General features: G+C 37.9%; 1 long non-coding RNA gene across 3 annotated transcripts in view; it reads left to right on the top strand.

Moving 5' to 3' along the window:
• The window catches only part of LOC132342570 (uncharacterized), a 137,405-nt gene that overhangs the window by 22,439 nt on the left and 99,049 nt on the right, over window positions 1-15,917 (top strand). For 2 of the 3 annotated variants that reach the window (XR_009490977.1, XR_009490978.1), the window contains exons 5-6: window positions 1,330-1,373; window positions 4,745-4,805. This is a non-coding gene — a long non-coding RNA (uncharacterized lncRNA). Of the gene's footprint in view, window positions 1-1,329; window positions 1,374-4,744; window positions 4,806-5,405; window positions 14,193-15,917 lie in introns of those variants that run through there. The other variant, XR_009490979.1, reaches the window with a different exon arrangement.

Genomic DNA, 15,917 nt, shown 5'->3' with positions numbered 1-15,917 from the left:
TCATCAAACTTGAAAATATTTAGCCTTTATTTCTTCAAATTTTTTTTTTATGTTCCTCTCCCTTCTCTGGGACCAATTACACATATATTATGTCACTTAAACTTTTTCTGACAGCTGACTGTTTCTCTCTTCATTTTTAAAAATTCTTTTATCTCTCCATCAAACTTTTGGATAGTTTCTCTTGCTATACTTCAAGTTAACTAATCTTCTCTTCTGCAATGTCTAATTTGCTGTTATTAAAATCACTATTTTTCTATGTCAGTCTTGTAGTTTTCTTCTTTAAAAGTTCAAATTAGGATAATCTTTTGTGTTTTGGTTTGGGATCTGTTTTGTGGTTTTTTAAACACATGGAATATGATCATAGGAATGCTCTTTGTTATTTTTAACATCTGTGTCTGATATACATCTGTTTCAATGGATAAAATATTTCCCTCTCAATATGAGTCAATTTTCCTGCTTTTTTACATGCTGGATAATTTTAGATTAGACATCAGACTTTGTGAATTTTATATTGTTTGTTGCTCGATATGTTCATATTCCTATAAATATTTTTTAACTTTGTCCCAGAATATGACAAATTACTTGGAAATTATTTGATCTTTTTTGATCTTTCTTTTGATATTTATGAGATGGGACCAGAGTAGCATTTAGTCTAAAACTGCTTATTTCCCACTATTGAGGCAAGGCCCTTCTGAGCACCCAGCCAGTTTTTCTATAAATTATGGGATTTTTTTTCAGTCTGGATAGTGAGAATAAGTACTACTCCCAGAGAAGTGCTGCTGATTCTCTGCCAGATTCTCAAGAGAGACTCTGTGCAGCTCTCCGGAGTTGTCTATTTGTACAGCTTTCTCCTCCATGGTAATCTCCCCTGGGAACTCATCACCTAGCCCTCCCTGGATTCTCAGTTCCAGGGACTCAAGGAACCTGCCTGCCCTCGATCTTGGTTCCCCTTCCTAGCACATGGCCTAGAAATGCAATTATCAGCCCATCTATTTTGTTTTTCATCTCCATTCTTTGTTGCCTGATGTCTACTATCTTGAACACTATTGTTTCATATATTTTGTCTAGTTTTTTAGTTGTTTCAGGCACTAGTATAAATTTGGTCCAGTGTATTCTATCTTGTCCAGAATGAAATTTCTATTTCAAGTTTTTATCAAAAGATTTTGTTAGTTTCTCCATATAACTTTGAATCTATAATAGTAACCTTAAATTGTACTTTAGATCAAGTAGGGAATAAATTACTTCATCTTGAACACATGCTATGTAAAGATTCTATATGTAAATGGAAGAATTATAAATAAAATAATACCTTTATGTTTTTGTTCACAGTTTGGTTGGAAAAGCAATGACTTTGACTTATTAGAAGCTGGAAGGTAAAACTAATAATAATATTAGTATCAATTTTCTCTTAATTATATAACAGTAATTTTTCCTTAAGCTTTACAGAAATTAAAATATATGTGTCTTGTAGGTTATGCTAAATACATCCTTAACTGAACATAGTTCACAATTTTAAGGCTAAAAAATGTCTTAAACAAAGATTCAAGAAATTTTATGAAACAAAGTTGCCATCATTTCTTGAGTGTATTCTATTGACAGTGAAAGTGTTGGTTGCTCAGTCATGTCTGACTCTTTGTGACCCCAAGGACTGTAGCCCAGCAGGCTCCTGTGTCCATGGGGATTCTACAGACAAGAACACTGTAGTAGGTTGCCATTCCCTTCTCCAGGGGGTCTTCCTGACCGAGGGATAGAACCTGGGTCTCTTGCATTGCAGGCAGATTCTTTACCATCTGAACAACCAAGGAAGCCCATTGGTGCATCACAAAATTTTTATTCCTAGAATTTATTTATTAGGTAGATATTGTTATACCCATGTGAAAGATGAGGAAATTGATATATAACAGAGTTCTATAACTTTCCCAAACTTATAGACAGTTAAGTGATGAGTGATGGAGCCTGGATTCACACAGGCCAAAAAGATAAAACTCAATATATTTTATGTATTGTTGATTCTATGTTGATTAAAGCTCTCAACTCTTAAATAAAAGCTTCAGATCTTCCAGATTTTTGGAGAGTGAATTTTAACAATGAATTGTTGCTAAGTTTTAGTCCATTAATATATCAAATAGGATAGAAATATTCTATAAGTTGTCTCTCCTACTCTATAACATAATGAAAACATCACACTTCAAGTATGATAATAATTTACACGTTGAAGCATTTTGCAGTGTTAATAGTGTTTTCACATGTGTTTTCTCAGTTCATTCTTACATCTATACCAGAAAGGCATTAGCCTCATTTTGCTTAGTCTGCCACTTGGCCCCAGTTCCTGTCGTTCTTAGACCAGTGGATTTTCTACTATTTCAAGATAGCCTTTCTACATTTTAACTTGCTTTATCAAAACAAACCAAAGAAAATGGCACCTTTCCCACTTTTATGATGATAACTTCAAAAATCAACTTTATTTATAACCTATTATTTTATATTTGCCCAATTATTGGTGGCTCAGATGGTAATCCAATGGTGATCAAAACTATCCAAGAATGCAAAATGGCAAAACGGTTGTCTGAGGAGACCTTACAAATAGCTGAGAAAAGAAGAGAAGTGAAAGGTAAAGGAGAAAAGGAAAGATATACCCATCTGAATACAGAGTTCCAAAGAATAGCAAGGAGAGATAAGAAAGCCTTCCTAAGTGAACAATGCAAAGAAACAGAGGAAGACAATAGAAGGAAAGACTAGACATCTCTTCAAGAAAATTCAAGATACCAAGGGAACATTTCATGCAAAGATGGGCAAAATAAAGGACAGAAGTGGGATGGACCTAACAGAAGCAGAAGAGATTAAGAAGAGGTGGCAAGAATACACAGAAGAACTATACAAAAAAGATTTTCACGACCCAGATAATTATGATGGTGTGATCACTCACCTAGAGCCAGACATCCTGGAATGTGAAGACAAGTGGGCCTTAGAAAGCTCACTACAATCAAAGCTAGTGGAGGTGATGGAATTTCAGTTGAGCTATTTCAAGTCCTGAAAGATGATGCTGTGAAAGTGCTGCACTCATTATGCTGGCAAATTTGGAAAACTCAGCAGTGGAAAACAGGAGTCAAAAAGGTCAGTTTTCATTTCAGTTCCAAAGAAAGTTTTCATTTCCAGTGTTCCAGTTTTCATTTTCATTCCATTACCGAAGAAAGGTAATTCCCAAGAAAGTTTAGACTGTCACATAATTGCACTCATCTCAACGCTAGCAAAGTAATGCTCAAAATTCTCCAAGCTAGGCTTCAACAGCATGTGAACTGAGAACTTCCAGATGTTCAAGCTGGTTTTAGAAAAGGCAGAGGAGCCAGAGATCAAATTGCCAACATCTGCTGGATCACATAAAAAGGAAGAGAATTCCAGAAAAATGTACTTCTGCTTCATTGACTATGCTAAAATTTTTGTGTGGGTCACAACAAACTGGAAAATTCTTAAAAAGTTGGGAATACCTGAGAAGCCTGTATCCAGGTTAAGAAGCAACAGTTAAAACTGGACATGAAACTTGTTCCAAATTGGGAAAGGAGTACGTCAAGGTTGTATATTGTCACCCTGCTTATTTAACTTGTATACAAGAGTACATCATGCAAAATGCTGGACTGGATGAAACACAAGCTAGAAGCAAGATTGTGGGAAGGAATATCAATAACTTCACATATGCAGATAACACCACCCTTATGGCAGAAAGTGAAGAGGAACTAAAAAGCCTCTTGATGAAGGTGAAAGAGGAGAGTGAAAAAGCTGGCTTAAAACTCAACATTCAAAATTCTAAGATCATGGCATCTGGTCCCATCACTTCATGGCAAATAGATGGGAAAACAATGGAACCAGTGAGAAACTTTATTTTTGGGGGCTCCAAAAATCACTGCAGATGGTGACTGCAGCCATGAAATTAAGACACTTGCTCCTTGGAAGAGAGAACTATGTCTATGATAAACCTAGACAGTGTATTAAAAAGCAGAGATGTTACTTTTCCAGCAAAGGTTTGTCTAGTCAAAGCTATGGTTTTTTCAGTAGTCACATATAGATGTGGGAGTTTGACCATAATGAAGGCTGAGAGCTGAAAAATGAATGTTTTGAACTGTGTTGGAAAGGAGTCTTGAGAGTCCCTTGGACTGGAGAGAGAGATCAAACCAGTCAATCCTAAAGGAAATCAATCCTGAATATTCATTGGAAGGACTGGCGCTGAAGCTGAAGCTCCAATATTTCGGCCACCTGATGCGAAGAACTGACTCATTAGGAAAGACCCTGATGCTGGGAATAATTGAAGGCAAGAAAAGAAGGGGATGCCAGAGGATGAGATGGTTGGATGCCATCACTGACTCAGTGGACATGAGTTTGAGCAAGCTCCGGGAGTTGGTGAAGGACAGGAAGCCTGACATGCCACAGTCCAAGGGGTTGCAAAGAGTCAGACATGACTAAGCAACTGAACAACAAGAGATGTTAAAGAATCTGCCTGTAATGCAGGAGACCTGGTTTCAATCCCTGGGTCAGGAAGGTCCCCTGGTGGAGGAAATGGCAACCCACTCCAGTATTCTTGCCTGGAGAATTCCATGCACAGAGGAGTCCGGCAGATTACAGCCAGAGGGTCACAAAGAGTCGGACACGACTGAGTAATTAACACTTACTTACTTATTTTATATTTGGACAAGTATTGAAAGTTTTGCTTATCATATTAATGTTAATTTTTGTTTGCTTTGCAATCTTGCAGGCCATCTCATTGAAGAGATTACTGGTGAAATATTCACAGATTGGCAATTGGTGCCAGACTGGTAGGAAGCAATCCATATATTATAAAGGTTTTGGGGTGGCATTATAGCATCTACATTTTAGAAATTTTATTATGTTTGTTAAACCATACTTAATTATTGCTCATTTTTATTTGCTCTTTTTAAATTTGTATTGTGTATTGCTTTTATTTTTACTGTGAAATACAAACAAATTTTATGTCCTAGCCACGATTATCTTATTAGGATCCAGAGCTAAGTTTCAGGAACATCCTATTTGGCATTTTAAAAATCACACTTCTGTTGATAATATATAATGTTTTCATATTCCTGTTATTTTGGTCTTCACTAGTAAGATGAACTTTGCATGTCTTAGGGTAGAATTGTATCCTCTAAAGAGAATGTTGAAGTTCTAATCCCAGGACCTTAGAATGTGATCTTATTAGTACACAGGGGCTTTTCTGTTGTTGTTCAGTTGCTAAGTTGTGTCCAATTCTTTGCGAACCCGTGGACTGTAGGCCGCCAGGCTCCTCTGTCCATGGGATTCTTCAGGCAAGATTACTGGAGTGGGTTGCCATTTCCTCCTCCAGGGAATCTTCCCAACACAGTGATCGAACTTGTGTCTCTTTATCTCCTGCATTGCAGGTGGATTCTTTACCACTGAGCTACTGGGGAAACCCACGTAAAGGCTTTACAGAAGTAATGGAATCAAAATGGGATCATTGGAGTGGGCCTTAATGCAATAGGACTTTTGTTCTTATAAAAATGGATAAATCTGGGCATAAAGACGCCTACACAGAGGACAGTGTGAAGCCACACAGGGAAAGCACCATGTGAGGACAGGATTGGAAGTATGTGCCTACAAACCAGGGAACACCAGATTGCCAGCAACCAGCAGCAAACAGGAAAGGGCAAGAAAGGACTGTCCCCTAGAGCCTTCAGAGACCGCAGACTCTGCCTGTGGACTTGATTTCAAACTTCTAGCCTCCAGAACTGAGAAAATAAATGTTTCTTTCAGTCAGCCAATTTGGGGGAGTACCTTGTTAGGGCTTTCCTGGTGGCTCAGATGGTGAAGAATCTACCGGCAAAACAGGAGGCCTGGGTTTGATCCCTGGGTCAGGAAGATCTCCTGGAGAAGGGAATGGCTGCTCCAGTGTTCTTGCCTGGAGAAGCTCTGCACAGAGGAGCCTGGTGGGCTCTATGAGGTCCAAGGGGTGGCAAAGAGTTAGACGCGCCTGACAATTGCACTTTTCACTTTGTTGTGATGACCTTAGGAAACTAATACAGCACATAATCTAGAAAGAGAGTCTCTCTCTTTAAGGACTAAATACACTAAATAGAGTGGAACATTGAAATACCAGCTTACACTAGTCAATTACTTTTTCTAACACCCTATTCCATCCAGGGCTTTGTTATTAGTACCAGAAGGCTCTTAGTGCTGACTCTAAGAAGCCTCTGAGAAGCCTCTAGGACATGAGCCAGCTCACCAGTGTGAAGCTTACAGTACATAGGCCTTTGCCTTCAGTGTCAAGTGGGGGTCTCTAGAGGACCTTCCAGAACCCACTCAGTCTAGACAGTGGCTCTGCACTCTCTCATTTCCACTCTTCCTCCGAGGCGTGTCTAGAGCCAGGCAGGTGCTGCTCACTCCTTTTTTCTCTTCCTCCTTGACTGTCTCATGATGCCAGGCTGGTAGGAAACGTGAAGATGTGAGGGGTCCCGCGCCCTGGGAAATGGTCTGCAGCCCTGCACTCTCTCTCTCAGAATGATCCTCTATCAGCACTTGAAAGTAGGTTGTCAGAATGTAGGAAAAGACTTGGAGATTTCTGTGACAGTCAGTGAGACAGTGGCAAAGCCTTGGGAGGGATGTGTGGCTTGGAGGGCACAGAGTGTCAGCAAACCCAGGGAGGGCAAGGATGAGTCATGGGGAGAGTACAGATTAAATTCAGAGGCAGTGGGAGGAAGAAAGTACAGTCTAAGATGGGATGCTGTCACCACAGAGTACCCAAGAGGAAGAGATCAAGTGGTTAAGGAAGACAGCCCAGACCGTGGTCTGCCCCAGCCCCACACTTCTGCCCTCTATGTCCAGCAGTTGCTCAGTCATTCTCTCATCCTTCTTTCTGTCTCGGAATTGTGTGTTTTTCTCTAACAGTTAAAAGTGTTACATTGAGATAGATAGGTTTAAATAGACACACACACACAATATTTGTCATAAATGGGTAAACGTGGTCATATCCTATCCTCTCACTTTAATGCAGCTTTTAAAAATCATTTGTTTGGCTCCCTTTTCCCATCAATCCTCTCTCTCACTCTCAGTATCACTTCCGCCCATGTAATCATGCTACCGACCTTGCATACATTCTTTCATATTTTTCATACTTCATACTTTTATTAATCCTCAGATAATCATATGTGGATTTAAATGCATATGCAAACATTCAGATATTGGTGATGAGCCAAGTCCTTCTTCACTCCCCGACCTCTTAAGAAGTGTTTTGCTGTTTTCTGTCCTTGATACTTCCACGTGAAACTGGAAATAAATAAATAAAATAAACAAATAAAATAAAAAGATTCTTTTATTGAAAGAAGGTGATTCCAGTTGGATTTCTTTGCAGTGTAAAAATTTGTTAGAACCAACATTTTTTAAATAATGTTTTCCATCTAAGAAGTTGGTTTGTTTTGTCATAGAAATATCTTGTTTTATTGTCCTTCACAACATTTTAGAAATATTGAAAAAAATGCATCAGCTTTCATTATTTTTTTTATCTATGATCTAGTCACTTTGACCTTTAAAGTTATATTATGGCCTCAATTCAGTTCAGTTCAGTTCAGTTCAGTCATTCAGTCATGTCCGACTCCTTGCGATGCCATGGACTGCAGCATGACAGGCCTCCCTGTCCATCACCAACACCTGGAGTTCACCCAAACTCGTGTCCATCATGTCACTGATGCCTTCCAACCATCTCATCCTCTGTCATCCCCTTCTCCTCCTGCCCTCAATCTTTCCCAGCATCAGGGTCTTTCCAGTGAGTCAGCTGTTCGCATGAGGTGGCCAAAGTATTGGAGTTTTAGCTTCAACATCCTTCCAATGAACACTCAGAACTGATCTCCTTTAGGATGGACTGGTTGGATCTCCTTGCAGTCCAAGGGACTTTCAAAAGTCTGCTCTAACACCACAGTTCAAAAGCATCAATTCTTCTGTGCTCAGCTTTCTTTATAGTCCAACTCTCACATCCATACATGACTACTGGAAAAGCCATAGCCTTGACTAGACAGACTTTGTTGGCAAAGATATGTCTCTGCTTTTTAATAGCTGTCTACGTTGATCATAACTTTCCTTCCAAGGAGTAAGCGTCTTTTAATTTCATGGCTGCAGTCACCATCTGCAGTGATTCTGGAGCCGAAAAAATAAAGTCTGTCTCTGTTTCCATTGTTTCCCCATCTATTTGCCATGAAGTGATGGGACCAGATGCCATGATCTTCGTTTTCTGAATGTTGAGCTTTAAGCCAACTTTTCCACTCTCCTCTTTCACTTTCATCAAGAGGCTCTTTAGTTCTTCACTTTCTGCCATAATGTGGTGTCATCTGCATATCTGAGGTTATAGATATTTCTTCCAGAAATCTTAGTTCCAGCCTGTGCTTCATCTAGCCCAGAGTTTCTCATGATGTAGTCTGCATATAAGTTAAATAAGCAGGGTGACAATATACAGCCTTGAAGTACTCCTTTCCCAATTTGGAACCAGTCTGTTGTTCCATGTCCAGTTCTAACTGTTGCTTCCTGACCTGCATACAGCTTTCTCAAGAGGCAGATCAGGTGGTCTGGTATTCCCATCTCTTTAAGAATTTTCCAGTTTTTTGTGATCCACACAGTCAAAGACTTTGGCGTAGTCAATAAAGCAGAAATAGATGCTTTCCTGGAACTCTCTTGCTTTTTTGATGATCCAGCAGATGTTGGCAGTTTGATCTCTGGTTCCTCTGCCTTTTCTAAAACCAGCTTGAACATCTGGAAGTTCATGATTCATGTACTGTTGAAGCCTGGCTTGGAGAATTTTGAGGATTACTTTACTAGTGTGTGAAATGAGTGCCATTATGCAGTAGTTTGAACATTCTTTGGCATTGCCTTTCTTTGGGATTGGAATGAAAACTGGTCTCTTCCAGTCCTGTGACCACTGCTGAGTTTTCCAAACTTGCTGTAATATTGAGTGCAGCACTTTCACAGCATCATCTTTCAGGATTTGAAATGGCTCAACTGGAATTCCATCACCTCCACTAGCTTTGTTCGTAGTGATGCTTTCTAAGGCCCACTTGACTTCACATTCCAGGATGTCTGGCTCTAGGTGAGTGATCACACCATCATGATTATCTGGTTCATGAAGATCTTTATTGTACAGTTCTTCTGTGTATTCTTGCCACGTCTTCTTAATCTCTTCTGCTTCTGTTAGGTCCATCCCACTTCTGTCCTTTATCGAGCCCATCTTTGCATGAAATGTTCCCTTGGTATCTCTAATTTTTTTTGAAGAGATCTCTAGTCTTTCCCATTCTATTGTTTTCCTCTATTTCTTTGCAATGATCACCGAGGAAGGCTTTCTTATCTCTCCTTGTTATTCTTTGGAACTCTGCATTCAAATGGGTATATCTTTCCTTTTCTCCTTTGTTTTTCACTTCTCTTCTTTTCTCAGGTATTTGTAAGGCCTCCTCAGAGAGCCAGTTTGCTTTTTTGCATTTATATTTCTTGGGGATGGTCTTGATCTCTGTCTCCTGTACAATGACATGAACCTCCATCCATAGTTCATCAGGCACTCTTGTCTATCAGATCTAGTCCCTTAAATCTATTTCCCACTTTCAGTGTATAATTGTAAGGGATTTGATTTAGGTCATACCTGAATGGTCTAGTGGTTTTCCCTACTCTCTTCAATTTCAGTCTGAATTTGGCAATAAGGAGTTCATGATCTGAGCCACAGTCAGCTCCCGGTCTTGTTTTTGCTGACTGTATGGAGCTTCTCCATCTTTGGTTGCAAAGAATGTAATCAATCTGATTTTGGTGTTGGCCATCTGGTAATGTCCATGTATAGAGTCTTCTCTTGTGTGTTGGAAGAAGGCGTTTGCTATGACCAGTGTGTTCTCTTGGCAAAACTCTATTAGCCTTTGCCCTGCTTCATTCTGTACTCCAAGGCCAAATTTGCCTGTTATTCCAGGTGTTTCTTGACTTCCTACTTTTGCATTCCAGTCCCCTATAATGAAAAGGACATCTTTTTTGGGTGTTAGTTCTAGAAGGTCTTATGGTCTTAACAGAACCATTGAACCTCAGCTTCCTCAACATGTGATATTGAATGGTTTGCTTTGGAAGCAAACAGAGATCATTCTGTCATTTTTGAGATTGCATCCAAGTACTGCATTTCAGACTCTTTTGTTGACTATGATGACTACTTCATTTCTTCTAAGGGATTCTTGCCCCCAGGAGTAGATATGATGGTCATCTGAGTTAAATTCACCCATTCCAGTTCATTTTGATTCACTGATTCCTAAAATGTCGATGTTCACTCTTGCCATCTCCTGTTTGACCACTTCCAATTTGCCTTGATTCATGGACCTAACATTCCAGGTTCCTATGCTCTTTACAGCATCGGACCTTGCTTCTATCACCAGGCACATCCACAACTGGATGTTGTTTTTGCTTTGGCTCCCTCTCTTCATCCTTTATGGAGTTATTTCTCCACTGCTCTCCAGTGGTAGGTTGGGCACCTACCAACCTGGGGAGTTCATCTTTCGGTGTCCTATCTTTTTGCCTTTTCATACCGTTAATTTTCACGTTCGTATTATGGCCTACCTCAGTGAAATGTTCTTTTCTCCCAGAATCAAAGACAAGTCTTTTCCTTAGTATTAAAAATGATTGTGTTTAACATTTAGCATTACTAAATGACCATTGTAGAGCCAAACTAAGGTTACAAGCTATATCTCTAAATTACCCTGGATTTCTACTGTTTATTTATCATTTTTAATTGTTTCATGTTTCTTAGTGAAAAAAAGGTTAACTTTATAAATTAAAGGCTCCTTGAAAGCTGAGGCCCAAGTCTCCCCTGCCTGGGTTTATAATAAGCAGTAAGCGGAGGGAGGGGAAACGCAGTGGATCACCAATGGAATGAGCTGTGCTGTAGGCTGAGGCTCACTAGGGACCAGAGAAATCCCACTGGACAGGAATCGCATGATGTGCAGTTCTCCTTAGCCACCACAGCTCCTGCAGTCTCACTTCAACTTCTTATCCTTGAATATCACCTGGGATTCTCATCACTCTCACATCAGACAGACACAGAGAGCATTTCCAAACTTTTTGAAAAACAGTATCTGAATCTCTACACCAAATCTTCATCCATTCCTCTCAGTATGATTTCTTTCTTTGGACCCCAGATATCATCTGTATTCAGTGCTTATTACACACTAATAAATCACTGTGTTATTTCAAAAGGTGTAATGTTAAACATAAAGCTAGAATATGCAAAACACATAGTTTTTGGGCAATTATTATACATCACAAGTACTGTTTGATATACTGTAGTCTGTTTTCCTTAGGTTTTTCTTCTGACTCCCATGAACCATAGGTTTGCCTGTTTTTTACCTAGTCACAATATAGGATTCCCCATACTAGAATGTTTTCCTAATGGACAGTCCATCCAATCCAAGCCCCTTGGCCCAGTGTGTGTATGTGTGTGGTGGGGTAGTCTTCTTTGGTTCCGTGGCTGAATAGCTGGTACACAAAATCTGCAACCAACAGCGTTTCCTCTTACCTGACATCATTTGTGACTTTTCTCAGGCCTCTATTACTGAAATTCCAGCTCAGTGACTACTAATAGGGTTTTGTTTTAAAGTGTTCTAAATTCTGTTCTAAATATTTTAAATTCTCTCTCTCTCTTTCTACAATTTTTTAACAAATAAAAGAATAATTGTTTCCAAATACAATACCATTTTTTCTAAGCAAAATATGGAAAAAAGCTTGACATTTTTGGAATGAGATCAATGGCATGTATTAGAAGATAGTTGACATGAGGTGGTTAAGAGATTTTTTTTTAAGTTTGCTCTTAATTCGTGTTTTACAATTTGACCAAAAAATAACTTCATCAGGTATTCAGCTAGCAATTAACTTCAAGATTAGTTTGCTACCTGGAAACAGTGTCTTCTACCCACTTCTGAATCATTTACCGGTATCCCTCCCATGGCACTAAATGATTTCAACCTTGTATTATTTACTTATTTATATATTCATTTTATTCCATATTTCTTCTACTGGATTGTAGCCTTCTGAAAACAAAACTTTTGTTTGGTTAATTAGTGTCTTTTATAATCCTTAGCATAGCATCTTGTAAATGATAAATACCAAATTAACAGCTATTGAGTGAATGAATGAATAAATGGCATGATCTGTTAAAACCAATTAACAATACAACATGGAGAAGATATTGACATGCTGGAATGTGCTTTTCAACTTAAGAAGCAAGTTATAGCTTTAAAGCTCTGTTGTAAAGCTGGGGTCACACATTTGGCAGAAGAATGAGAACCAGTGAGTTCCACCCTTACTCAATCCATTTAGCATGCTTCACTGAACTCTATACTAGTACTTTATAGAAAGAAAATGTTTTTAATCTGGAAACCCAGCAATTATGTCCTAAATTTTATATACCTGTTCACCATTATTTTTCTTGAAATTATTCTTCTAAACATTCTCAAAATATGTGAAGGTTTTACACAAAATAAAACCTCAATTTTTGCTTCAGCAATTCGAGTAATATTGGCTAATGTTTGTTCAATTTAAATTTTTTTTCAATGACAGTAGAGTCGGACATGACTGAGCGACTGAACTGAACTGAATTTTCTTTCAACTCAAACATTTTTCTTGGCTTCCTATGTTCTTGAATAGCATTTTTAGCAACTGCAAATTAAAAATCATCTCTTGTGGTAAATAGGAAGGTTATATTTATTTACTATTTCTGACATTTTACTCTTTTTTCTATATCTCTATATTACTGTTCTTAAATATGTAGTTTAAGCAAATTATTCAATACAGTATATGACAGCTGTTGTACTTTAATATCAGAGTAACCAAAATGGATCTACAGCTTCTTCTGTCAAAACAGCCCCAAGGATGCTATAGTAGGCACCTTCCTTGTAATCACTGTTGCCGTTATGCATTGCACACGGTCTTTTAAAATTTGTAATTTTTATTCATGAAGCTTAAAGATGCTTTGGTCACAATGCAGTATAATGTAGCTGCAATTAGTTATATTTATTCTTTTTTTTACTTTAGTCTTTAGTAAACTCCCAGTGAACTTTTACCTTGTAAATGACCTGATATGACATATTTGAACTTACAATGAACTTTTATTCTCTGAGAAATACAACAGATGGAAAATAAGCAGATTTTTCAAATATTTTTAGATGCAGTATTTTGACATGTTTAACAGAGTCAACAAGGCCAACTATCTCTTTCCAGTGTTTACTTTGTTGGCTTCATGGTACTGCAGGCTGTTTGGTTACATTATATTCCCAAATTCAGAGGTTCCATTATATTTTTGTTTGACCAGCATCTTGATTTAAAACCAGTACTTGTATATTCATTTAAAGATGAAGCTAACTGTATCATAAGGTGTAACAAATTCTAAGAAAACTTTATTTGATCTATTGAAATATGGTTGTTTCAAATCACTTAGATACTAGGGGCTTTTAAAACATCCATTCCAGATTTTGGAATATGAATCAATTATGTTTTACCTTTGAATGGTTTGCAACTAGGAATTCAGTTCAAAATGCACATGGTTTCTGAAGGATCACTTGGGAAAGGAAGGGGAAAATGAACTGAGCATGAGCTATTGTGTTACTGTTGCTGTGGTGAGAGATAGTCTCCTTAGAGGTTTTTAATCTTTATAACTCTCTTCTGAAGTAGTTATCCTGCTTGTTTTCCAAGAGGGAAGGGAGACAGAGGTTGAGTCACTTGCTGGAGAAGTGACAAGCTCAGTTGGGAATTAAATCCAGGTCTCCCAGGCTTTCAAATCCTTGTACCTTTGAAGGATGAATTGTTGACAGTTTCATGCTCCCACAAGCAAAATGCTTTCTTTGATCAATAGACACTAAAGATAAAGGTGTGATAAAATGATAATACTTTTGTAATCTTTTTTTGAGAATTTTAGTTTACTTCTTTGTATTTATTGCACAGTATTTATAAATGAATTAGATTGAAAAACTCTCAGAATGCTCTCAGTGATATAAAAATAGTGACAACATTTTTGCTTCTCTTGAAAGTTTTGTTGTTTGCAAAAAACTACGTATACATGTGTTACATTTACCAATAATGCAAGCATGTATATTATTTATACATTGATATGCATCTCCTTGCTCAGAATCAGTTCTTATTAATGCCCACTTTATTCTCAGACCATAATTTATTCACACTGAAGAGTATTTTAGATGTATTTTTAGTTCAGAGGGAGATTATACTTAATGGGCATAGATATGTATAAAACAACACACAACTGCATTTATAAGATCAGAATGTGAACTCTGTTAAGCTGTAATTAGCCCAAGTTTCCTGACACTTTACTTAGTAATGACAGTATCATTGGCAAAGCTGATAAAGACTTTGTGTTTCACAAGGATATGTTCAGAAGCTGAAAAGGCCTGTTGTGGTCTGGTTAGTGATGTAATTAAAATGAAGAGCAACTTAAAATAAGTTGTGTTACTCATTTTAAGGGAATTACTAATATTCTGTATTCTTTAATTTTTAGTTCATTTTTATAAACAATTTTTCATTAAAAATTATGAACAGGTTTTATATTAAAATAAGTGATGCTGTTTCTCTCTCCAGTGTTTAGATATTGAAGGTGGAGCATTGCAGGTTCAAGGAGCAAAGGAGTCTCTTCCTTCTTCCTCTTATAAGATCTTTTCACAGGTGTTATTTTGTTGTCTGTTTAGAGTTCAGGGAGGAGGTGCATAAATTTGCCTCTATACAACACATAGGGGATTTAGTTAGGCATGAAAGCATTTTCTTGTAGAAAGTAGGGAAAAAACATGGTAGGAGAATAAGCCCACAGAATATCTTTGGTTTCTTGGTATTGGTTAAGAGTAATTGGTATATATAAATTGCAAAACTTATGATTACACTTTATAATAAGGCAGTTTCTTAAATTTAAGATAATCATCATTTACTCAAATTTATGGGTGTGTAGCCATGAAATTAAAAGACGCTTACTCCTTGGAAGGAAAGTTATGACCAACTTAGATAGCATATTCAAAAGCAGAGACATTACTTTGCCAACAAAGGTTCGTCTAGTCAAGGCTATGTGTTTTCCTGTGGTCATGTATGGATGTGAGAGTTGGACTGTGAAGAAGGCTGAGCGCTGAAGAATTGATGCTTTTGAACTGTGGTGCTGGAGAAGACTCTTGAGAGTCCCTTGGACTGCAAGGAGATCCAACCAGTCCATTCTGAAGGAGATCAGCCCTGGGATTTCTTTGGAGGGAATGATGCTAAAGCTGAAACTCCAGTCCTTTGGCCACCTCATGTGAAGAGTTGACTCATTGGAAAAGACTCTGATGCTGGGAGGGATTGGGGGCAGGAGGAGAAGGGGACGACAGAGGATGAGATGGCTGGATGGCATCACTGACTCGATGGACGTGAGTCTGAGTGAACTCTGGGTGTTGGTGATGGACAGGGAGGCCTGGCGTGCTGCGATTCATGGGGTCGCAAAGAGTCGGACACAACTGAGCAACTGAACTGAACTGATGGCAGTACCATGATTACAGAGCATCATAGAGAAGGATAGGTTCTGAAGTATTGATGCATACAATGTATATTTATAAGATACTAAAAATAATGTTATTTTTTCAACATACGTCTATGGCAGAAAACATAATTTTAGGCATATGTGGTTTTTCTTTTATTCTATTGCTTTAACAAGGACTCTGAAAGCTATAAAGTGATACTATTTCTAAAAATAAGGTATCAGTTTTAAAAAAAGCAAACTGTTCAGAAAAGTTCTTAAAATTAATTTTCCTTAATAACCTACAAGTTTCTAGTTAGGACTTTTTTGACTGCAAGAGATGAAAACTGAATTCAGACTAGCATAAAAAAGGGGGGGTGGCAATCACATTCAAATACAAATACAAATTTAGATTATA

This window comes from Bos taurus, chromosome 17 (assembly GCF_002263795.3).
Source record: "Bos taurus isolate L1 Dominette 01449 registration number 42190680 breed Hereford chromosome 17, ARS-UCD2.0, whole genome shotgun sequence".
Classification (NCBI taxonomy): domain Eukaryota; kingdom Metazoa; phylum Chordata; class Mammalia; order Artiodactyla; family Bovidae; genus Bos; species Bos taurus.
Note: the sequence above shows the minus strand (reverse complement) of the source record. Positions and strands in the feature narration are given on the sequence as shown.